This window comes from Staurois parvus, unplaced genomic scaffold (assembly GCF_062004578.1).
Source record: "Staurois parvus isolate SC_StPar_1 unplaced genomic scaffold, SC_StPar_1.0 ptg001072l, whole genome shotgun sequence".
In the NCBI taxonomy this organism is placed as follows: domain Eukaryota; kingdom Metazoa; phylum Chordata; class Amphibia; order Anura; family Ranidae; genus Staurois; species Staurois parvus.
Genome location: NW_028318868.1, coordinates 795,848 through 816,897, shown reverse-complemented (window position 1 = coordinate 816,897; position 21,050 = coordinate 795,848). Strand labels below are relative to the sequence as shown.

At 42.8% G+C, this 21,050-nt stretch overlaps 1 protein-coding gene across 15 annotated transcripts in view; it reads left to right on the top strand.

Moving 5' to 3' along the window:
• Positions 1 to 21,050, top strand: part of SCAI (suppressor of cancer cell invasion) — a 1,319,466-nt gene that overhangs the window by 510,607 nt on the left and 787,809 nt on the right. The gene's annotated exons all lie outside the window — the stretch shown is intronic.

Below are 21,050 nucleotides of genomic sequence, written 5' to 3'. Positions count from 1 at the left end.
ATCAAAAGGTGCTTCAGCAAAGTATTCGTTTAAGGGTGTATACACTTATGCAACCATATTATTTTAGTTTTTTATTTTTACTTCCCTCCAGCTAAAAGATTTCAGTCTGTTGTTCAACTGAGTTGCACAGTTTATAGGTCTCTTTAAAGGTGAAAAAAGTTCTGACATTATTTATCTTTGTTTACTTTTTTTACATCACAGAAACCTGGCATTTTAACGGGTGTGTAGTCTTTTTATATCCACTGTACAGTGTGTGTGTGTATATATATATATATATATATGTATTACAGAGTCTTTAAAGGATACGTTCACCTTTTCACAAAAAATAATGAATGGACACTTTTTTTTCCAGATAATTCTAGGTATGTTTTGTACTAGGCGCATGTAAAGTATTGCGCTAGCAATCAGTAGATTGCTTATGCCATGCAGGTCTCCTGCAGATCTGTCAGTGTATCTGTTCGCTGCTACCTGGTACAGGCAAGCTGATACATACTGACAGGAAGAATCAGTGAATTACTACAGACATTAACAGCACCTTGGTAGTTCATTGAGAACTACAAGGCGACAGCTACAGGCTGTCAAAACATGTAGTTTCCCATTCACAGAACACAAGCTATCAAAACGGGGGAGCCGGGGCCTTTCCTTTTCGTAACATGTTACACCCTGCATCTGGGTGTAACGTTATGAAAGGTGAACTTTTCCTTAGCATACACTTTAGAGACACTGATATATTGCATGTGGCACAGTGGCTTGCAGCACTAGGGTAATCAATTTTAATCCCAACCATGACACTACCTGCATGGAGTTTGCATGTTCTCTCAGTGCATGTATGAGTTTCTCCAAGTACTCTGGTTTCCTCCCCCACTTCGAAGACATCCTGGTAGGTTAATTGGCTCTTGTCTAAATTGGCCCTACCATATGTACAGTATATTGCCAAAAGTATTGGGACCTCTGCCTTTGCATGCACATGAACTTTAATGGCATCCCAGTCTTAGTATGTATGGTTCAATATTGATTTGGCCTACCCTTTGCAGCTATAACAGCTTCAACTCTTCTGGGAAGGCTGTCCCTGTGAGTTTTTCAATGGGAATGTTTGACCATTCTTCCAGAAGCGCATTTGTGAGGTCAGGCACTGATGTCGGACGAGAAGCCCTGACTCGCAGTCTCTGCTCTAATTCATCCCAAAGGTGTTCTATTGGGTTGAGGTCATGACTTTGTGCAGGCCAGTCAAGTTTATGCACCCCAAACTCATTCATCAATGTCTTTATGGACCTTGCTTTGTGCACTGGTGCCCACAAAGTTGGGAGCATGAAATTGTCCAAAATGTCTTGGTATGCTGACGCCTTAAGAGTTCCCTTCACTGGAACTAGGGTGCCAAGCCCAACCCCTTATCCACCATAATCCCTCCACCAACACACTTTACACTTGGCACAATGTAGTCAGGCAAGTACCTTTCTCCTAGCAAACCCAGACACGTCTATCGGATTGCCAGACAGAAGCGTGATTCGTCACTCCGGAGAACACGTCTCCACTGCTCTAGAGTCCTGTGGTGGCATGCTTTACACCACTGTATCCAACGCTTTGCATTGCACTTGATGATGTAAGGCTTGAATGCAGCTGCTCGGTTATGGAAACCCATTCCATGATGCTCTCTACGCACTGTTGGTGTGCTAATCTGATGGCCACGTGAAGTTTGCTATTGACTCTGCAGGCAGTTGGCGACTTCTACACACTGTGTGCTTCAGCATGCGCTGACCTCGCTTGTCATTTTATGTGGTCTACTGCTTTGTTGCTGAGTTGCTGTTGTTCCCAGTTGCTTCCACTTTGTTACAATACCACTAGCAATTGACCGTGGAATGTTTAGTAGCAAGAAAATTTCACGAATGGACTTATTGCACAGGTGGCAGCCTATTACGGTACCACACTTGAATTCCCTGAGCTTCTAAGAGCAACTCCTTCTTTCACAAATGTTTTTAGAAGCAATCTGTATGCCTAGGGGCTTGATTTTATACACCTGAGGCCATGGAGGTGATTGGAACACCTGGATCCAATGATTTGGAGAGGTGTCCCAATACTTTTGTCAATATAGTGTGTTAGATAGGGCTCCTTGAGAGCAGGGATTGATGTGTAGTTTATACTGCTATACACATCAAGATGAGAATAGGGGGATCCAAGGGGCCATTTGTTGAGACACTGTCATTCATGTATTACAGATATTTATATAGTGCCAATTTATGCAGCGCTTTACTTATGTAAAGTAATGCATAAATTGGCTCTATATAAATATCTGTAATAAATGAATGACCGTGTCCCAACAAATGGCCCCTTGGATCCCTCTATACTCATCTTACCAACAGTCCTTCACTGATCCTTCCTCCTCCACGGTTGGCATTAAAAAGACTGCTGTTGGCTACCCAAGCATTGTCGCAGCAGAAGGAGGTCAATGCTTCTGTATACCAGAAAGTGATGGAAATTGTGGACTGCTGCTGAGAAGGAAGAAGTCGGCTAGAGATGTTGGCAGTATAAGCAAGTCAATGAATGGGTCATTTGCAGACACAGGGTGAAATTGCTGCCCTGCATCACCCTATTAGGCTCCATGCACACTAGCATTTTTTATAAGCTCAACCGCAGCCTCTGGTGTAAAGAGAAACTCTGATGTAAGGTGGTCTTTGGTCACCAGAGCCTCCCCCCCCCTTACATCAGAGTTTGCAGAGTTCCTCCTTATATCAGAGTCTGCAAAGTTCCCTCTTACATCACAGTCCGTAGCATTCCCCTTTACATTAGAGTCTGCAGAGTTCCCCTTACATTAGAATCCCCAATGTTCCCCTTTAAATCAGAGTCTACAGAGTTCCATCTTACAGGGCAAGGGGGAACTTTGCAGACCCTGATGTAAAGGGGAACACTGCAGAAAATAATGTAAGGGGGAATTCCAAGGTAAAGGGGTCTCTGGTCACTAGAGCCCCCCCTTACATTAGCATCCACAAAGTGAAAGGGGGGACACAGATGTAAAAGGGGGAGTGAGGATGCTGATTTTAGGGGGGACCTTTATATCTGTGACTTCCCTACAGACTCTGTTCAGCAGATTGCAGGGAAGTTTCTTTGTGGTAGTGAGTTGTCAGCCACTGTTTAGTGCAGGCCAGCACTGAAGGCAAGATCCTGCTCTCCTCCCGTTCTCCCTCCTTGCAGTCTATTTCAAATTGGTGGAAAAGCAATCAAGTGCCATGATGTCATCATGTAGTGCAAACCCGGACCTGTGGAACCGCCTGGGATGTAGGAGAGATGTAAACTAAAGCAGGGTGGGGGTGCAGCAGCCTGATACAGACTGCCAGTGCTCCAAGCTCAGCCTATCACAAATTGGCTGATACCAGAGCTGCAAATGCACAGTTCTCCCATCTGTAATTGTTAATAAACGGGAACAAAGCCCCCTATTTTTCACAAACACACTCTGACAGATGGACAGTAACTCTGTTCGGAGGGAAGTTCAGACCCCCCTGATTCCATCCCTTATCTACATCCCTGCTGTTGGCCCATTTTTTTCAGTGTATGGCCTGTTGTTTTTTTGGGGTTTTTTTTTGGGGGGGGGGTGGCTGTCCTGTGCCTATATTAAGGTAAGGGCCTGGAGTTGCAGCTCCAATAGCCCTATGTTAATCCAGCCCTGCTCGCTACACGTTGCATTGTGACCTCATTGCAGCTTGATCTGTAGACAAACCCACCTGTCTTCCAGTAAACCAGACTGCATGTAAAACCCTGAAAGTTTTTCTCAAAGTGGCATGAATCTGAAGCACAAAGAGCATACAGTATATTCAAAACACATGTAATGAAACAAAAAACAATGATTGTCTGAACAATGTAACAGGCTGAGTACAAGTGTAAATCCTAAGCTCACTGGCAATGCTCCCACATTGGGTGAAGATTGATACTTTCTCCACATGTTCTCCAAGATGATAAATGGGATTCCCTGGATGTTATTGTTTCCATATACATAAAGAAAGGGCCATACCTAGGAAACATAAATTAGTAAGTTAAGTTTGGAGCGGAGTGATGGGCAAAACAAGGGAAGTGGTCAATAGTGACATAAGTAATTTACTGTGCTTAAATTAAGACAATGGTTTAGTTCTAGTTGGTGGTTTGATAGTTACAATCCTGCAGGGTATTAAATTACATAGTACTACTGTCATCTACACAAAAAATAAAACAAATGGGGTGCAAAGGCCTAGTGCATTATCCACTACACTTTTTTTTATAGGATAAGAGCGTACATACTCACAAAAGCATTGAATGTGACAGCGTTGTATGCAAGCTCCAGAACCAAAAGGACTTCAACATACCGAAATCCCATCAACAAGCGAAGATCGTAAACCAGCTGATGGATTTAGACCCTTTTCCTCAGAGCAAAACTCTGAGGTTTATTTTAAGTTTTACTCTGAGGAAGGGGGTATAGCCCTCAAAACATATCAGCTGGTTTACAATGTTTGTTTGTCGATGAATTTCAGTGTGTTGATTGGGAGTTTACATACAATGCTGTTACATTCATTGCTTTTGTGAGTATGTACTCTTTTATCCTATTATAAAGTGCTGTGGATAATGCACTAGACCTTTTCAACCTTTTGTTTTATTTTTGTGTAGTTGCAATATTCCCCGATCTCAGAGGGGCAGCATCTGCCTTATTCACTAGTCCAGTCAGGGATTTGATGGTCACCACCTGTGGCAAGCAGTTAGTATGGTCTTTATGGAACCCCTTAGCTCTGTAGTGTCAAGTTTATTATCTTGATGAGTAATATTGTTGCATAGACAAACATCACTGGTGTCATAGTAAGGATAATAAGCGGGCCATAAATGATTCAAACGTTTACGATTCAGCAGGGACCAGCCTAACTTTGATCTATCTATGGCTGTTCCCTTTCCAGACAAGTTGATTGACTTCCTTCAATCTGACCTGTTGGAAGTTTTTCCTTCAGTCAGCACTGCAGCCAAAAAACTGATCAATGTATGGCCAGCCTTAGACTACAAACAAGCAGTTTTCAGAATACCTGTGCAACAAACAGTTAATCCTAACGTGCACCAAATGGATAGTTGTGACAGTTGTGAAAATGAGAGTAACAAATGGGAAATCTTGACAATATGAAGGAAGCAACCAGGCAACTGTGACAATGCATAGGCATCAAATGGGTAGCCAAAAAAATGCAGGCGACAAATGGCAATGCCACTGTAAGAGCAACAAACGGGCAATTGTGACAGTATGAGAGCAACAAACAGGCAATAGTGACAATATGTGGATAACAAACAGACAATAGTGCCACACTTGGATTGTGAACAAATGAAAATTGAAAAAAGTGGAGTTGTACACAATAATAAACTTCTAATAACACCACACTGTGGAAATTGACATGAATAAACGCCTCAATTAATATTAACATGTCATGTTGTACAAATGAACCAATTAGTCTGTATTTGTGCAAAAGCTCCTGCTGCCTCTTTTTAAACACATAAGTAACTCACAAGAAATCAGGCGCGGACTGACAACTCATGGGGCCCCCGGGCAATAGGGGATCATGGGGCTCCTGTGTCCTTGCCAAAACTCAAAAAAGCCTACGAAAAAGGTACCAGGGGCATCTCATGGGGCCCCCTACTGACCCTGGGCCCTCGGGCAGTGCCCGAGTTTCCAAATGGTCAGTCCGCCCCTGCAAGAAATCATATCATGTTAATAGATTTCTGAAGGCACAAGAGCAATACATCAAACCATAAAGTTCATAAGAACGTCCATGCAAAAGTCCCATACCTATTATGAATATCCGTGTTTCAAGCGTGCAGGAAAAATGAAAAGATTATCACACTCTGTAAACAATCACCTCTTGTGTTTACCCTATATGAGTCTTGCTCACCAAAAAGATATGCCTTACATGTGAATGCTTGGCATAAATTGCTCAGATTACACCACTTCTCTGAAGGATCTTCCCATACACTAGTTCACTAGTTGAATAACTATTTGGTCGTTCCAAAGAGATCTGTCTCATATGTGAATGCTCGGCATGAATGACTTAGAATGCACCACTCCTTTGAAGAATCTTCACATACACTCCTAGAGTAATGATCTAGTGGTTCCTAAAAAAAAAAAAGTCAAAGGCATATCCTATATCTCAGCTGATCACTTATCAGTAAATTTGGCTATTCCACGCACAACTGTTCGTGTGCCTATACTCCTGGTTCTCACCCGGCTCCTAGACATTTCTGAGTTGCGGCTACACTCTAGGATAGTGTGTAACATTAATACAGATCGCTGTGCAGCTGCACCCTGGCACAGCATTTTGTCTCCTGACTTTTTTGAAGGGCTAACGGTGTGGCTATCCCCTTGACTAGTTAACCCTGCAAGCGGCAGTATCCATCCTGAGCTCTCGCCAGGGAAACTTTCTGTATATCCTGTGTCCCTGTATCCTGATTCCAGTTGCAACCCTTAATGGATTGTCCCAACTACCCCCTGAACTCTGTCTGCACTGACCTTGGCTTATCCTCTGACCTCCGCTTCTATCTGCTCCATTGACTTCTGCTTCACTGATCGGCTTCCAGACTCCACTTTTACCTTGACCATGCTTCTGCCTGTGCCCTGTGTATGACTCAGTCTGTCTGACTCTGCTACTTTGCCTGCTGCCACTGGTACTTGTGTACTAACCTGCTGTTCCTGATGATTGACAGTCTGCTACCAGCCACCGTTTCATCTGCTTGTTGTCACCGGTACCAGTCTTCTTTAGTTTGCTAACCAGCTGCCTGCCTTACTGAAGGCCCTTGGTGACTTCACCTGCCCAGCGTGGACACCTGCTCTGCTGCTAGGAAGACTTATAGGCACTTGTGCCCCTTTGCACTCTTGCGCCTTCTGTTTAAACTACCAGAGGCCCCAAGTCAGAGGTATAAGTGAGGCCTTCCACATCATATCAGGCACTGATACCAGGTGCATGATAGCACAAAGCAGCCATGTCTGAGCCTGAACAAGGTACCATGTCGTCATCTTGCAGCACTCACACAAGCAGTCAAGAACCTACAGGAGGGTTACAACCGGCTTGAGCAACGTGTCTAAGCATTATCCTCACCTGCATCAGCTTCTGGGGCTCTGACTCATCAACTGCATCTGGAAAGCCATGCAACCCAGAGTCCCAACTCCAGAAAGGTTTTTGGGTGATTGCAGCAAATTCAGGGCTTTTTGTTTGGGCATATCTGAGCCATTAAAAGATGAGCTGGCCCAAGCGGGGTGCCAGATTTTCTGGAAGCTTTCATAAACCTGGCAGACCAGATTGATTGGCGCCTAAGAGAGCTCAGGCCAGAGAGATCTTCTGGTCAACCTCCGCTCGTATGGATGATGCCACGAGTTACCAGCCCTCCGGGTCAGGCATTATCAGTCTCAGCTGCACCTGCTCCTGACACATCAGAACTTATGCAGCTTGGTATGCTGCACCCATCTCACACACATGGGGAATGCCAGCTTCAGTACTGAAGGGAAAATGACCACTATGTGATAATCTATCGAGCCAAGAACTGTAAGTGCCAGACCCTCACTTCTGCCAATCAGCTGTTGCTTTTCCAAAACGCCTATCACCTGGCTATTCTTATCTCGTTCCAGCTTCCGGAATGGGTTATTCAGGCACCCACTATAATTGATTTTAGGGCCTGTAGCTGCTTTGTTGACCTGGCGTTTGCCACACAACACCAGATTTCCCTGCAACCAAAATCTCACAGACTTTCCACCTGGTAGATAGGTCACGCATTAAATCTGGCCCTGTTACTCAAGAGATTGTTCCGTTACCCACCACCATCTCTGAAATTATTAAAGAACTGCTGTGTCTAAATGCCATAACCTCACCTCTGTTTCCTGTCATCTTGGGTTTACCATGGCTACAGGCACACAATCCTTGCATCAACTGGGCCACAGGAGGAATCAAGTTCTTATCCTACTGTCAGCAACACTGCCTTTCCAAGCCACCATTTCATCCACCTACACTGCTGTGTGTGGACTCTGATGCTGAGGCATGTTCATCTGTTCCTGCAGCTTACTGTGATTTAATAGACATATTCAGGAAAAAAGGGAGCAGAAATTCTTCCACCCCACAGACAATACAATTGCCTGATTGAGCGTCTTCCAGGAGCCGAAATACCGTTTGGATGAATCTTTCCTGTAACAGAACTAGAAGCTATAAAGGAGTGCATTGATGACAGCCTGAAGAAAGGTTTTATTTGTCCTTTTACAGGGGTACAACAACTTTTGTTGGGTTTTTAAACTTTGCAGAAGTTCATAAAGGGGTTCTCTCTAATCATTTCCCCTATTACTGAACTGACCAAACAATGTAATCAGTTTCATTGGACTTCTGAGCGCAGTCCGCATTTGAAAACTTAAAAGGGACTCTACTTCTGCGCTTGTACTCCTGGATCCAGACTCTGCTCTACCATGTGTCCTAGAAGTAGACACTTCAGAATCAGCAGTACGGGCAGTACTGTCCCAATGCCAAGGGTCCAAGGCCATGATGCCCCCTGTTGCATTCTTCTCATGCAAGCTTTCTCCTGCAGAAAAGAACACACACATATACAGGTGAAACTCAAAAAATTAGAATATCGTGCAAAACTTCATTTATTTCAGTAATGCAACTTAAAAGGTGAAACTAATATATGAGATAGACTCATTACATGCAAAGCAAGATAGTTCAAGCTGTGATTTGTCATAATTGTGATGATTATGGCTTACAGCTCATGAAAACCCCAAATCCACAATCTCAGAAAATTAGAATATTACATGCAATCAATAAAGCAAGGATTGTACATAGAACGATATCGGACCTCTGAAAAGTATAAGCATACATGTGTAGTCAGTACTTGGTTTGGGCCCCTTTTGCAGCAATTACTGCTTCAATGCGGCATGGCATGGAAGCTATCAGCCTGTGGCACTGCTGAGGTTTATGGAAGACCAGGATGCTTCAATAGCGGCCTTCAGCTCTTCTGCATTGTTCGGTCTCATGTCTCTCATCTTTTTCTTGGCAATGCCCCATAGATTCTCTATGGGGTTCAGGTCAGGCGAGTTTGCTGGCCAATCAAGCACAGTAATCCCACGGTCATTGAACCAAGTTTTGGTGCTTTTAGCAGTGTGGGCAGGTGCCAAGTCCTGCTGGAAAATGAAGTCAGCATCCCCATAAAGCTCTTCTGTGGAAGGAAGCATGAAGTGCTCCAAAATCTTCTGGTAAACGGCTGTGTTGACCCTGGACTTAATGAAGCACAGTGGACCAACACCAGCAGATGACATGGCTCCCCAAATCAACTCAGACTGTGGAAACTTTACACTGGACTTCAAGCATCTTGCAGTGTGTGCCTCTCCATTCTTCCTCCATACTCTGGGTCCTTGGTTTCCTTGGATGCAAAAGTTGCTGTCATCAGAAAAGAGGACTTTGGACCACTGAGCAACAGACCAGGTCTGTTTTTCTTTAGCTCAGGTAAGATGCTTCTGACATTGTTTGTTCAGGAGCGGCTTGACAAGAGGAATACGACATTTGAAGCCCATGTCCAGGATCCGTCTGTGTGTTGTGGCTCTTGATGCACTGACTCCAGCCTCAGTCCACTCCTTGTGAAAGTCCCCAACACTTTTGAATGGCCTTTTTCTGACAATCCTCTCCAGGCTGCGGTCATCCCTGCTGCTTGTGCACCTTTTTCTTCCACACTTTTCCCTTCCACATAACTTTCTATTAATGTGCTTTGATACAGCATTTTGGGAACATCCAACTTCTTTTGCAATTACCTTTTGAGGCTTTCCCTCCTTATGGAGGGTGTCAATAATAGTTTTCTGCACAACTGTCAGGTCAGCAGTTTTCCCATGATTGTAATTCCTACTGAACCAGACTGAGAGACCATTTAAAGGCTCAGGAACCCTTTGCAGGTGTTATGGCTTAATTAGCTGATTAGAGTGGGACACTTTGAGCCTAGAATATTGCACCTTTTCACAATATTCACAACAGTTGCATTACTGAAATAAATGAATTTTTGCACAATATTCAAATTTTTCGAGTTTCACCTGTGTGTGTGTGTGTGTGTGTGTATGTATGTGTGTGTGTGTATACACACACACACACACACGATATTGCCAAAAGTATTGGGACATGCCTCCAAATCATTGGATTAAGGTGTTCCAATCACCTCCATGGAAACAGGTGTATATAATCAAGCACCTAAGCATGCAGACTGCTTCTACAAACATTTGTGAAAGAATGGGTCGCTTTCAGGAGCTCATTGAATTCAAGCATTGTACGGTGATAGGTTGCCACCTGTGCAATAAGTCCATCCGTGAAATTTCCTTGCTACTAAATATTTTGTGGTGAACTGTTAGTGGTATTATAACAAAGTGGTAGCAACTGGGAACAACAGCAACTCGGCCACGAAGTGGTAGGCCACTTAAAATGACAGAGTGGGGTCAGCGCATGCTGAAGCTCACAGTGTGCAGAAGTCGCCAACTGTCTGCAGAGTCAGTAGTTAAAGACCTCCAAACTTCCCGTGCCCATCAGATTATCACAACAGTAAGTAAAGAGCTTCATGGAATGGGTTTCCATGGCCGTGCAGCTGCATCCAAGCCTTACATTACCAAGTGCAATGCAAAGTGTTGAATGCAGTAGTGTAAAGCATGCTGCCACTGGACAGTAGAGCAGTGGAGATTTGTTCTCTGGAGTGATAATTCATGCTTCTCTGTCTGGCAATCCAATGGACGTGTCTGGGTTTGGTGGTTGCCAGGAGAACGGTACTTTACACTTGCCTGATTGCATTGTGCCAAGTGTAAAGTTTGGTCAAGGGGGATTATGGTGTGCAGTTGTTTTTCAGGGGGTTTGGCCTCTTAGTTTCAGTGAAGGGAACTCTTAAGGCATCAGCATACCAAGACATTTTGGACAATTTCATGCTCCCAACTTTGTGGGAACAGTTTGGTGATGGCCTTTCCTTTTCCAACATGACTGCTCATGCACAAAGCATAGACCATAAAGACATGGATGAGCGAGTTTGGGGTGTAGGAACTTGACTGGAACCTGCACAGAGTCCTGACCTCAACCCAATAGAACACCTTTGGGATTAATTGGAGCGAGGACTGCGAGCCAGGCCTTCTCGTCCAACATCAGTGCCTGACCTCACAAATGCACTTTTGGAAGAATGGTCAAACATTTCCATGGACACACTCCTAAACCTTGTGGACAGCCTTCCCAGAATAGTTGAAGCTGTTATAGCTGCAAAGGTTGGACCAACTCAATTTTGAACCCCACAGACTAAGACTGGGATGTCATTAAAGTTCATGTGCATGTAAAGGCAGGCATCCCAATACTTTTGGCAATATAGTGTATCTCAAACGCAACACATTCCACCCTTGATTCTTTCTCAGACTACCTAAACCACTCAGAAAATCACTTCATTCATTCACCTTGAAAGCAACCCCTCCCATATTTCTGACACTGAGAAGGTGTGTCAGTCTTTATCTAAAGTTCATTATAAAATGTCCATTTTAAACAAGTCCAGGCTTGGAATTTTTCAGAGACTTTGCTCTCCAAAGCTCTTGTGGTCTCCCATCATTTTATCCATCTTGAAGCCACTTTCTCTGGTCTTCCTATGGATCAAATTGGAGACAGCCTGTGAAGTGGAAAACAAAGCAGATTCTGTCCCTTCTGATAATATACACAGTAGACCCTGGCCCTTCAGCTACAATCTCTTCTCTAACTAACTGGCTTCTTGCCTGGATCTCTAACCAACACTTTGCCACCTGCCTGTATCCACTTTTGATCCTCCCAAAGAACTCAATGGGGAAGAGAGGAAATATACTGATACTTACCAGAGGACCATTGCTTTTCATTTTGGAAGGTTTAATGTTATAGAGCCTTACTTTCTACTCTTGCTGAGAAGTGTCCTCTAACACGTCAGGTTAACTTTAAACCTTCCTGCCAGATTCCCTCTCATTCCTAGAAATTCAGCTGCAGATATGTCATTTGTGGTTTCTATGTCATGGGAAGCAGTAACTTAGTACCTGTTAAACCCTGTTGTTCAGTAACCTTATATAAATACTGAATTCTGCACTCCAGCTGTGGAATCTGTGCCCCAGCCCCCACTATCCTCTCGTGTGGTTTACTTTTGGCTATTGGCCTAAAATTTAACAACAGAGCTGTCTGTGTAAGGACTCGGTGTGTGTGTCTCCCATGTCTCTGGAATAAATAGATACCAAACATGACATGCTTTAAGATTGCCCATGCCCGTACAATGGCAACAAAGTACGTACACTTTTATTATCGATAGGCTACAGTTAAAAAGCCTGTACAGGCCACCAATTTATATTTACACAGAAGGTCTAGTGCTAGAATTACTTCCCTCAATCTGACATTCATGGCGATACCTCACATGCATGGTGCAACCTCTGTTTACATACCGGCACGGGGTCATCACTTGCGCACGCAGGGGGGCAAGGGTGTTTTTTTTTTTTAGTTATTTAGATTTTTAAAATTATTTTTACACTGTCCCTTTAATTTTTTTTCGATCACTTTTTAAGCTATCACAGGGAATGCAAATATCCCCTATAACTTCAATGGGTATTGTCATATATTCTTTTTTGAGAATTCTGGGGTTTATCAGACTCTAGATATCTCCTCTGCCCTTACATAATCTAATCTCACCAAGATCGGTGTGAACAGATGCTTTCACAATTTACAAATGGCGCTTTTTATATCCTGCGAAACTGAAGTGATGAAATGCTTGTAGCTTCCAATTTCTTAAACTATATATCATGTAAGCTCCAAGGACCAGGGCCCTCAAATGAACTGTATTGTTGCTGTATTGTCTCCCGTTATATTGTAAAGTGCTGAGCAAACTGTTGGCGCTATATAAATCCTGTATAATAATATAATGTACCTGGTGATGGAGGCCAATGGAGAGAGGGCTTCCCTTGCGGCTAAGTTCCATACTCCCCTGGATATGGGACAACAGGAGTCGGGCCCAAAGTAGCACAGGTCGCCTATAGGAGTGCTGGTCAGAGGTACACCCAGCACAGCTGATGCACTGGAATGGAGTCTGCAGACAGGTGGCGCCTGTGAGAGATATGCAAGCCTTCAGGGAAACAGAGGACCACAGAATAGTCAACTCAAAGCCAAGGTCAAGTGCCAGGTGGAGATTGGAGCAGACGTAGTCAGTAGAGTAGCTGGTGTCATACACAGAGGAGCGAGAGAGAATATCTGTTAGCCAAGCCAGGGTCAGGTCAGGAGTCAGGCAGAGAAGAAAGGTCCAAGAGCAAGCTGGGTCGGTAACAGAAAATCACTAAAGCAAGGAACACAGACAATGGTAATGGGGAGCCAGAGCTCAACCAGCAACTTGAGAGAGTGAAGAGCGTCCTTATAAAGGCCGCCTGATGCCAAGCTGAGCCGATGCATGTGCAACTGTGCGCCAGTATGTTCTGGCTCGTGTCAGTGAGCCAATGTGCATGGATCTTCGCCAACGTGCACTTCTGCAGTCATGCAGAGTACTGTGGACAGAACCCTGACACTATAGAGATGATTGGAGTCATTCTGGTCTCTGACCATCTCTATGGTCAGCCAGCGGAACTTCCGGCTGCATTCTCAGATTGCCCTGTGGGACAGGAGAGCCCATGAAAACTGTGGAAGGCAGCGGGGGGGGGGGTGTCCCTTCCCGCTGCTCATAAAAACAATTCAGCAGCTAATTGGCCACTAGGATTGTTTTTACATGAAAGCCGACCACCAGCGGAAAAAAAAATATACCAGGCTGATACCTGTAGCTGCAGGCATCATCCCGGTACAACCACCCGAAGTCCAGAGACATACCAGTATATTGCTGGTCCATTTTGGGCATATACAGGTGAAACTCGAAAAATTAGAATATCGTGCAAAAGTTCATTTATTTCAGTAATGCAACTTAAAAGGTGAAACTAATATATGAGATAGACTCATTACATGCAAAGCAAGATAGTTCAAGCCGTGATTTGTCATAATTGTGATGATTATGGCTTACAGCTCATGAAAACCCCAAATTCACAATCAACAAACAACAAACACAAACAACTTTTATTGCCAAGATAATTTAAAAAAATGGAACAGTACTTACAGAATCCACGATAACCAGTACCTTTCTATCAACTTCCTAGCCAGATCTAAAAGTCTAGATACCATGATATACACTCCTGGTTGAAACAGTTCTTGGTCCAGTGCCCCCAGCAGACATTGCAAGGGATCAAGCCGTGATTTGTCATAATTGTGATGATTATGGCTTACTTATGAAAACCCCAATTCCACAATCTCAGAAAATTAGAATATTGTGAAAAGGTGCAATATTCTCAGCTCAAAGTGTCCCATTCTAATCAGCTAATTAAGCCACAACACCTGAAAAGGGTTTCTGAGCCTTTAAATGGTCTCTCAGTATGGTTCAGTAGGAATCACAATCATGCGAAAGACTGCTGACCTGACAGTTGTGCAGAAAACCATCATTGACACCCTCCATAAGGAGGGAAAGCCTCAAAAGGTAATTGCAAAAGAAGTTGGATGTTCCCAAAGTGCTGTATCAAAGCACATTAATAGAAAGTTATGTGGAAGGGAAAAGTGTGGAAGAAAAAGGTGCACAAGCAGCAGGGATGACCTCAGCCTGGAGAGGATTGTCGGGAAAAGGCCATTCAAAAGTGTTGGGGACTTTCCAAAGGAGTGGACTGAGGCTTGACATGGGCTTCAAATGCCGTATTCCTCTTGTCAAGCCGCTCCTGAACAACAAACGTCAGAAGCGTCTTACCTGGGCTAAAGAAAAACAGACCTGGTCTGTTGCTCAGTGGTCCAAAGTCCTCTTTTCTGATGAGAGCAACTTTTGAATCTCATTTGGAAACCAAGGACCCAGAGTATGGAGGAAGAATGGAGAGGCACACACTGCAAGATGCTTGAAGTCCAGTGTAAAGTTTCCACAGTCTGTGTTGATTTGGGGAGCCATGTCATCTGCTGGTGTTGGTCCATTGTGCTTCATTAATTCCAGGGTCAACGCAGCTATCTACCAGAAGATTTTGGAGCACTTCATGCTTCCTTCTGCAGACAAGCTTTATGGGGATGCTGACTTCATTTTCCAGCAGGACTTGGCACCTGCCCACACTGCCAAAAGCACCAAAATCTGGTTCAATGACCGTGGGATTACTGTGCTTGATTGGCTAGCAAACTCGCCTGACCGGAACCCCATAGAGAATCTGCAATTAATTTTTTTCGGTAATGTCCATGTTGAGGGTTAGGCCCAAATGTTTTTTAAATTCAGAAACCGTGATAGGTTTCCATACAAATTGTCTGGCAAGAGCTGAATTTGGGTGGGCGGCCATGTATTGTTGTGCGTATAAATTGTCTTGGCCCACAATCAATTGATACAAATCTTCCGTGAAAAACAGCGAAGGGGCTAAACGCTAGTGCTGGCGGCGAATGGGGCCAATCCTTCTAACTCTGCGTTTTTATGGACACTATACAAAGGAGGCACTAGTATAGTTCTGTTCGTGATCAATATAGTGATCCGTACAAACACTAAACTAGTAATGTGTATAAATTAATTAAAATTATATAAATCCACATTCATATATTAAATAATTAAAAGTCCCAAAATCTAATAACACAGTGCTGTGTGCTAAAGAAAACCTCCAACGGAACATGCATAGGTGTCCACAAATGCTTGATGCAAAAGAAAAAAATCAGCCTCTTACCAGACACTTTGATCTTCAATCGAGATCAAACGAGCAGATGGTGTTCAGATCCACACTGACACCCTAGTTAGCCGCATCAAGGAGATGAATGGACGACTGCAGGTTCACTTAAATGAATCCATCATATCAGACAGCTCTCCACATCATGCAAGGAAAGGTTTAAAACAGAAAAAAATGTATTAAAGTATTGCACTTACATACAGTAGATAAGGTGCATAAAAGCAGTGTAAACATTTAAAATTCCCGTGGTGTCAGACTACCGGCCAGAACAAGGTGATGTTTGTCCAAAAATGTCATCCTCTGGGATTGGAGAACATTCTCCAATCCCAGAGGACACCATTTTTGGAAAAATGCTCATCTGGCTGAGCTTTCTGTGACGTCACCTTGTTCTGGCCGGTGGTTTGACACCACGGGAATTTTAAAAGTTTGCACTGCCAGGAGGGGGGGAGCGCCTTGCTCGTTACCTGATCTTTCCTGACCTGCCGGGCTGCATGCTTGTATAAGGGTCTGGTATGGATTCAGGGGGAAACCCCATGCCATTTTTTTTTTTTTTTAATATGGCAGTTTTTTAAAATTAATTTATAATTGCTGGCAATTCTTGTTTTTTACATTCAGCTGTCATCGGGAAACCCACTGACCGCTGATGAAGTCATCTTGTTGTTAAGGGCTCAGCGGCCGGCTTCCTTAACAACCAGCTACTGTAAGATAAATTACCACGTAAAAATATGCGGTAATTACCACAATAACAATATTTTACCGCATAAGTTATTTACCTCAAAATTCTTAGGGAATTGCTAATTTGTAAAAGATTTACCTCATGCGTTATTTCACTGCGTGTATTCAGTTGTTATTTAACTCTTAGTGAATTGACCCGTTAATGACTAAGGACAAATGTGGGTCCTGAGGTTCTACAGGTTGAGAACCACTGGTCTAGATAAATTATTGTAGAGGCTTTGTGGATGTGAAAATAATTTCTCATAACAAGTACAAACAGGTAGAGGATGTATATTCCTTAAGGAATTAATGAAGTTTGGTGGTCACAGCATACATTTTCATTTTATAACATTGTAAAAGCAATACAAACAATAGTTTTTTTTTTTTACAGTCTAATTTAAGCTTACTTGAAAAATCTCCTTTCATGTTGTGAGTGCTGCCTGTCAGCTGGGTATCTTTTTCTACACCTCCCTGCATGCTTTGAAGCTTCTTCTCTGCTGTCTACTTTTAATTTCTAAAGACTACATATCCCATGGTACCTCGCTGCCTGCATAGCGATTCCTGTAGCGACTCTGCCTCCTGAAACTCCTCTCAGCATCCCTGTTGTTCAGAAGGCAGTCTTGTGTAATGTGTGACACAGCAGTGTCTACAGCAGTGCAGGGAATAGTGACTGTGTCCCAGAATTCCAGGAAGTAAATGTGTGGGGACAAGGGCGGACTGACAACTCATGGGGCCCCTGGGCAATAGGGGCCCCTGTGTCCTCACCCACACTCAAACCACACCCAAAAAAGCCTATGAAAGGTACCAGGGGCATCCCATGGGGTCCCTTACTGACCCTGGGCCCTCGGGCAGCGTCCGAGTTCGCCAATGGTCAGTCCGCCCCTGTGTGGGGATCTTCACAAGTAAGTTTACAAAACTCAAGATTATTCAGATTAATAGGAATAGGCTAGAAATAATTGAAATGCAATGTGGAATTTAATATATGATTTTACATGCATACATATGCTTTAGGCTAGCAGCTTAGCTTATTTGTAAATGAGTCTCTGAAGCTAAGCCATCAGCTGATTGAGAATAGGGATAGTCCGGACAGGGTGATAGTCTTCCTGGCTAGGAAATTTGTACATTTACAACTCTATAGAAAAAACTGCATGCTGTTTTTCCAATAAAATTAGTATAAAAATATTGTTATATAGTGAAATATAAAATTTTTGTGTGAGATTAGCTATCATTGCAATGTTATTTCTTTTTCTCTTTTCTGTCACTTTTTTGATCCCCTGTTAATAACTCTGCCTACATAAAATTCTCATGCAGAAGGTGAAGTTTACATTTGTTAAATGACAATCAGTTGTACAGTAGCTCCAAGATGTTTCTTTGTTGGCTATATATCCATGTAGTGAAAATTGACTGGTTAATTTTATCCATAGCAATAAACATGACTTAATTCTTTGTTCTTGTGCAATGCACCTTTAAGAAAGGATTAGCTAAATTTGTTCCTACTAGTTTAATTTATTGTAAACATGTGATGTTCCAATCTGATATTTGCATATGCAGATAGCTGTAATTATTAAAGCCCAAGTTTAGTCATAATAAAACAATCAACACAGGGGACATTGCATATATTTAATGGGATGTGTATGTTCTGCTTCCGGCTCTTCCTTTCCTTGAAATCTTACTGCTCTAATTGTTGCCTCCCCCTGCCACCATAATCTTCCAGTACAATAGGGTTTAATAGAGCAAAGGAACCTGTCATATGCACTAATCAAGAGTGCTGACTGTGCCTGCCCTTTCCAACCCCCTCTTCCATTCATAAAAACTCTAAAGATAGCTTATATCTATGAAAAACAATCTTTGAATGGAGAAAGGGCAGATTAATGAATGGTCTACCTTTTTCATTCATAGATCATTTTTTATTCATAGAAGCTATAGTACAGCTTCTAGAAATGGAGGAGGGAGGCTGAACGTGTGGGCACAGTTGGCACTCTTGATAAGTGCACATAATGGGTCCCTTGGCTTTGTATAAGTGGTTCTAAAGGTAGAAGGTTTTTACCTCAATGCATTCTCATCATTAAGATAAAAAAACCTTCCACTGTCTGTGTCTCCCCCCTTTCCCTAAATCTTACTGAACACCACTCTTGATCCAGCACTGTCCCCACTGGCAGCCCTTCTCTGCTCTCTTCTTATATTCTTGGGCTTTATGGAGAACAGCAGGAGCCATTGGCTTGTGCTGCTCTCAGTCAAATTTTATGAGGGGAAGGAGCCTGTGTATGTCTATGGATGTACACAGCCTTGCTCAGAAGTGTTTCCTAGCTAGGTAAGCAGCTTCGCACTTGGAGAAAAGGAGGAGCCAAGATTGCCAGTGGGGGACCCCAGAAGAGGGGATTTGGGCAGGTAAGTACAGGTATAACATGTTTGTTTTAATTTGTGCATAAAAGTGGATTATAACTGTGGTTTTTTTCAGGACAATTTGGGCTTTTTTTTAGTGGTAAATGGTAATAGATATCTTCTGTGTTTAGTTTTTTTTTTTTATTATCAGAACAAAAAACTGTCCAAATTTTCCTGCTCCTGATAATCACAGCAATACCACATAAGTGTATGCTGTTGTTTGTACTTATCGTACTTTTTGTTATCCTACCTAAAACACACTGACACCAACTGATCTTTGACTATTCATTTTAACCCTTACCTTAACCATAAAACTAACATTGGCACTGACCTAGATCAAACTTTGAAATGGCTTTTTTTTCCTCTTTATTTTTAATTTTATGTTTTATTATTATATTTTACACACTTGTTTACATCTTTCTCCCTGAGATAAATTTGCGGGGGGATTTAGATTCACTAAAACTGTAAAACTGGTGCACTCATAATTTGGTGCAGCTGTGCATGGTAAGCAACCAGTTGCTAACTTCAGCTTGTTCAGTTAAGCTTTGACAATAAAACCTGGAAGCTGATTGGTTTCTATTTAGTGTTGCACCAGATTTTGCATTCTTCAGTTTTAGTAAATAACCCCCAATGCACCTCTCTCTCCATTCAGAGAGAAATCACAGGAGCGGGCTTTACAGTCACTGATCACTGTGATAGCCAATCAGAGGCTATCACAGCGATTAGGTGACCCGAAACCAGGAGTCCTGGGTCTTGATCATTAGTATGGGACTCGGGACTCCCGGTGAGAGCCTGACCTCTGTGTTGGGAGCGCGCTGTGTGGTGCGCCCCCAGTACAAAGGCCCATATTATTGAGGCTGCATATTTGTGTGCTGTCAGCTGGAAGGGGTTAAAAAAATTGCTTTACAATCACTTTAGCTCCCACCCAACAGAAGATTGCAGGGTAGGGGAAATTAGTGGAGGAATATAACGAAATGTCCCTTGTGCTGATTTTTTCTTCGCTTAACTTAGGCTTTAAACATTTGTTTTGCTTGTGTATGAATACCTAAGAGGTTACAAATACAAATCAACTAAAATGTGTGTTGGAATCTTATAGCAAATCTCTTCTACTCATGTTGATGGTAGATTATCCTATTAAAGATCACTCCACATGTTAAAGGGTCAGCCCACCCAAAATTGATATTTCACTTCTGGGTAGCAATTTTTGTGTTTTAATCTCCTTTGGAATCTCCATTTTTGGAATTTCTTTGGCAAAATTTCTTTTTGGGTTCCCAGGTCCATCCACATTTTGTGGTCATGTATAGGGCTGTCTCACTCACAATCATATTTTACATATTTTTTTATGCTGGATGCATACTTTGAAAAGTGAGGCTTTTGCTTCTGTTGGGGGGAAGGGGGGAGCAGCTGAAGCTTTGGTGGGAAGATCTTGACAATGGCATACCCCAGGGAATAATTGGGAATTTAGTCCATCTTTCTCTACCCACACCAAAAATATCAGTTTTGGATAAGTTTTCCCTTTTAAAGTAGATCTGCCAAGAAAAGAATTTTGAGCTGTCACTTGTGGTCATCTTCTGAAAATGCTAGTTGCTTGACATTAATACTTCAGAGTCACTGACCCAGAACAAGCTTGCAGCATAGGGCAGTTAGAGGAAGGTCAGAATTGCTCATCTCCATTCTTATTCTAGGTAAGTGACTCCAAAAATGCTAAGGCCAAAACATCAGCAGGACAGTAAAACCACTAGCATTTCCAGGAGAGGTAAGCAATGGAAGACTAAACATATCTCCATTGGTTCTAGGTTTTCTTTAAAGTGATCCTTTCAGCACAGGGTTACCTTGTTCTTTACCACATACCTGTAATGAAAAAGGCAATATTTTTACCTTTCCGGCAGACTATTTGTTGGTATGCTGCCTCTTCACTTCACCTTGGCGGCTGCAAGTATTTGAGTGGCTGGAGGGGTTGAATACCTTTTTCCCACTTCACAGGCAGTTATTTTTTTTCTCTTGACTACAAGGCATGCAGGACATACAGGCTACCACCATATGCTACAGGGAAAAAGGTATTTTACCCATCTGGCATATCAACAGGTGACCAGAAATGTAAGTATTTTCCCTTTTTTTACAGGTAACATTAAACATACAAAGTTATGCAGTGCTGCCAAGAGTCATTTCAAGTGCATGCAGTCTCAAAAACAGATACTAGCCGGATGTTACCAGATGCATGAAATAACATCTTCCTATTGTTAAA